Source organism: Castanea sativa, chromosome 3 (assembly GCF_040712315.1).
Source record: "Castanea sativa cultivar Marrone di Chiusa Pesio chromosome 3, ASM4071231v1".
Classification (NCBI taxonomy): domain Eukaryota; kingdom Viridiplantae; phylum Streptophyta; class Magnoliopsida; order Fagales; family Fagaceae; genus Castanea; species Castanea sativa.
Window position 1 is genome coordinate 4197638 of NC_134015.1, and position 5277 is coordinate 4202914.

The window sequence follows — 5277 nt, forward strand, 5'->3', positions numbered from 1 at the left end:
TAGTTAAAAGGATAATCTATGATTTTGACTATAAACCCATCATTATCTTACTTTTTCATCCATCAAACATGACTTACAACTTGATTGACTTACGAAAAAATTGTACGTACTACATGATCAAGGTAGTGTACATGAACCACCCCAAAGAAATTGGTAGTCTTTTTCCATAGCTCCCTTAATATGGCGGACACTTAAACCCCACACGCCCGCCTCATTTTCGAACATCTCTAGTGCTGTGGCCAACCATGTCCCAAACACTACACCGACACACACACAAATCTTTATTGTCCAATTGGCCATGCAATTGGTCCCCCCTGACATGGCATGCTACGTGACATCGTCTAAAAGCTAGTTTCTTCACTATAAAACCCACCAAATCAACAAGCCTCATTCCTCGCTCCACAGTCTGCACCTTATAACATTAGTACATTGCTAAAGTCTACGCAGCATATTGATAATATACCTTTTGAAAGCTAAGAGAGTTTATAGAAATAATGGATAGGTTGAGATTTTTCTTGTGTCTTGTACTGATCATATCGTTTTTGTTTTCTAGATCCGAAGCTCGCCCTCTTAATCCAAACATGAAGGGGAAGAAGAACCAAACCCTATTGTTCAAAGACCAATATGAACCCAAAGGAGAGATTAATCCAGGAGGTCCAAGGGTTCATGGTGCAGCAGTTGTTCCACTCAGTAGAGGTCCAGTCGCACCTTCAGCCCCTTCTCCATGCACCATTGGTGGCATTGATAACCATAAGATGAGTGGTATAGGAAAATGTCCTGTTGGTGCATGAAACATTTAACCTTGTTGCTGTTGCTGTTGCTGTTGCTATCTTGAACAACTCTCTGCCCAATGCTTTTGCTTAAAACCCATGAAAGCGTTCCCTATAGTATTCCAATACCTAGTTCTTGTTTTCGTATGAAAGTCCTCTAGTATAATCTTTTTCACAACTTGTTAAGACAATAAACATCGCGTGATAAAGATTATTAGCACATGGATCTATTGATCTCTTTATCGTGTATTAATTATGCTGGAACACGTCAACAGTGATGAAAAATTTTATATTTCTAAAATTATGTATGTTTTTGCTAGCTTCAGCAATAAAACCATATGAGCTTGAATGATATTTAGCCTCCGTTTAGATATTAATGAAAAATTAAAATTATTTTACTATTTAGCTTATTTTTGCTATTATTAATGGGTTTCACTGTACTTTTTGGTACTATTCATAAGCCTCATTGTACTATTTCTGTTAACTTTTACCTTTATCTACAGTACTTTCAGCAATAAGTTTTTAGTTTCAATATAATAAGCAGTATTTAAACAGATATTTAGTAGATGGTAACTTTTATACACGATACACGTGTGCTTGTTTTTATCTAAAATTGTGACTTTAATAGAGAAAAATCTTATATGACCAATGTCACACTGTGAGACCCACATGTGAGACCGTTCCAAGAGATATTTTCTCCTTTAATAGATGGAAAATAATTTTTATACATGCGTATGTGCAGTGTATATGTATTAATACACATATATACTATGTGACTCACATGTAAATGAAACATTAGTTTCATGAGATTGTCTTAGAAGATACTTTCTCCTTTAATAGATGAGAAATAATATTTATACAAGCATTTATACGGTATATATGTGATAGTATTTATGTAATAATCCTTACTTTTAATACATAGTTCCTTTAATCTTTTTCAACTAGCGTGAGCTCCAGCAGTAAAACAGCGAGAATATCATGTTCAACAACAATTGACAGCTTTGGTGACTGCTCTCCTTGACATTGGATAATAAAAATTTGTTGGAAAAGTCATATATATTTTAATTAATGATTTGATAGCACAGCAGAAAGCAAGGCATTATGTTCATTTTCAACTTTTGTTTGTTCTTTTAACCCAAAATAATAATAATAATAATTGTGTGTTGTTCAAAGAGTACAAGGTTGAGCAAGAACCGTCTTTTCCTTCTTCTTCTTATTCTTCTTTTTCCATTTTGGTTTCTATCTTTCGTTAAAAACATTGAAGTTCACTCGTAGTTATATTTGAGAACATATTTATGGGGACAAAACATACGTCCTTTCAATTACTGATGCTTAAAAATGACGCAGACTATGTTAAGTTTGACAAATCAACTAGTGGTTAATTAATATCTAGGAAGTCACTGTTTTCTTGCTATTTTAATTAGTAATTTTGACAGCAACGCAGAAAGCAATTCACTAAGGTTATCTTCAACTGTTGTGCCATTTTTTTTTAATTTTTTTTTTATAATATGCGGTTATGAGCAAGAGCGGCCTTTTTCTTTTTCCATTTTGTTAAAAAGATTGCAGTTAAAATTTAACCCTAGTTATATTTTTTGGAGAACATATGAAGACAAAACATAGTTCTTCCAAATTAATAGTCTAAAGCTCAAGAAAGACGCGGAATATTCTAAGTTTTTGACAAAATTAAATCAACTAGTGGTGATTAGGTTAATCACGCATGTGCCCATTTTGTTCACTTTAGAAACTTAGGAATGGAAGATAGATCCGAAAGATTGAAAACTCGGACTCTGTAAGTTTGAGTATATATAGGAATGCAACTGCGCAAGATCAACATATTGAATATTGATGCATGTCCGATAGAAATGGCCAGCCACTCCACTGGTGGACAAAATAAAATTATAATTTAATAAAAGTGATGTTTAAAAAAAGTTCTATATTCTTTTCTCGATGAATGAACAATTTTATATCAAAGAAATTACTATAGCAAGTCATTATCTATAGAAAGACTTCAAAATCTTGCTGGAACAGCCGGCATCAACACAAAGAATAGTGTCACACAGCAGGATATTAAAGTTGTACTTTAGACTAAATTAAACTCACCCAAACGAATGCTAAGAAACATGTAGGCGGTAATTTGCCTCCAATATGCATAGTTGTTCAAGCTTTGAAGTACGGTTCTTGGGTTAATGCAATCATCAATCCTGAAGTATTATAGGAATGTTTGATGTGAAATTTCAAAAAAATTCAATTAACACCATAATTCAATGCTAATTTTCAGTGTCCATTAAAACATCTAAACTAGAGTCAAAATTAGCAATTTAGTGTGTAACTATTCATCTTAATCCATAAGAGCATTTGTAATGTACATCTTAGGCTCCATTTGTTTCAATAGAAATTAGTTTCTAAAATATGCTTTATGCATTTGTGGGTGTTTAAGGTACGTAATTGAAATTGTTTGTGAACCTAAAAATAATTTCTGATTAACCGTAAAATAGAAGCACTAATTTGGGCGTACAGTGATTTACGCTTTTATTTGAAATTGTAACATTTTACTCCTCACCAAAAACTCATTAGCCCAACTTCTATCCCTACTCCCAATTGTCAACAGCCCAACTACTACCCCACTAACATCGTTGATCTTCGGCCACTGCCACCACTATCGGTTATTATTTATACTACTATTTAAGCGGCTTCCCCTGTTTGGATTTCACATTTTTTAATTCAAAAATGCCCTTACAATCCTATGTTTAAGTAGAGACAATACTAAAGGATAATCCGGTAAAAATGCAATGCTAACTCCCACTAAAACATTTCCTAAAAAATAGAACCACTCTCCTGTTAATTTTCAAATTGCTTTATCCACTTATAAATTATATTCTCAAAATAAAAATTATATATATAAAATAAAAACACAGATTGATGTCTTTTCTTAAAATCTTGAACTACTACAAAATATTGCACTGGATTTTTGTGTGATTTTAAAATTATCTCACAAAATTTTAAATACTAGGGACAAATGAGTAGTTAATATTTCTCATCCCATCAGTTCTTATCCACATTTTTCTCAACTCTTCACCTAACGTCTTGCATTTCCCTCCCCACTCCTCCACACTCCAAACTCAAATTAAAATGGCTCATCATCCTCATCAGTTATCATCCTTACCCAAATTCAAAAACCATAAGTAACCACCTTATTAGTTATCATCATTTTCTCAAGAATCCGTTCACACGTAGATACTTTTGTAGTCCACAATTCTTCAAGCCTATGTTTTATGATTTCCCACGACTACTCAGTGCAGATGGTACTCCTATGCTTTATCATCCTATGTTTTATGATTGTTCATTTTTTTTATTTGGATTACAGGAGGGAGATTACATATTCTTTGAATACCAAATCAATGCAAACTAAACCAACAACACCCCTTCGAGTCAAGAAATGTTCTCATCATAAGGTATGTATATTTGTATGAAATTATTAATTCACTGCCCTAAATCCATGGTTAAATTGTAGCCTAAAGATCCTTCCAATAGGCTATATATGATTTGTGGAAATTTACTTACTTAAGGTGTGCATATAAATGAACTTTTTTTTTTTTATGGAAATAAATGAACTTATTCATTTAAATGAACTTAGTCATTTAAATATTTATTTCTCCAATGCTATATTTGACATTTTTCCCCCTCAGGTAAAGTTATATCTAATTTGGTAACCCTGTTATGTTTTGTTTTCCCCAACATTACGGTGGTAAGGGAGATTTAAATTTGATGCCAACAAAATAATTCTGTGCAAGTTCATCCATAAAGAATTTGGGGCATAGAATGAATACATTGAAACAATGATGCATGTGTTGTGGGAATGTCCAATGGCATGAATTCTTGGAAGACTACAAACATGATTTACTTATATGAAGATTTATTTCTCTGGCCTTTTCCAATGATTAACAATGGAATGAAGAGAGGAGGGGGAGCTATGGGGCAGTACTAGTCAGGGCAATCTGGACAAGTCGAAACACGTTAAATTGCTTCGCTCACAGCAGATAATGGATTTGGCTAAAACATGATGAGAAGAAGGGGATTATCAATCAATATTTCATGGTTTGAACTTTGAAGGTTTTACAACCAATCTTTGGTAAAGTTGCCAGAACATGTTCAATAAAATGGCACTTCTAAATAACAAAGGCAACTTGGTAGACCCATTAATTTGAGATCTCAATCGCACAAAAGAGTCCAAAGTTTATTTATGGCATTGCATTATCAAGAGACTTCCATTTTAGATTGATTGCCCCAAAAAAAGTCCATTTTAGATTTTGTGTCAAGTATTATTTTATTTTAAAATTGGCACTTTTGCTTTGCGTGTGCTCAAATGGTTTTTTTTTTTTTTTAGGGACAACTTTTTATTCACCATAATTCGGGATTGATGCATTTTTTAATCACAACTAGCCTTTGACCACGCACGTGCTCTTCTATTTTTTTGGGAAAAAGTTAACAATTTACATCAATTATAATT

The 5277-nt window shown here is 33.0% G+C and overlaps 1 long non-coding RNA gene across 1 annotated transcript; it reads left to right on the forward strand.

Moving 5' to 3' along the window:
- Positions 1-393: 393 nt before the first annotated feature.
- LOC142626986 (uncharacterized) lies at positions 394-1122 on the forward strand. Its single transcript, XR_012842727.1, has 2 exons — positions 394-472; positions 554-1122. It is a non-coding gene; the product is annotated as an uncharacterized LOC142626986 (long non-coding RNA).
- Positions 1123-5277: the final 4155 nt, after the last annotated feature.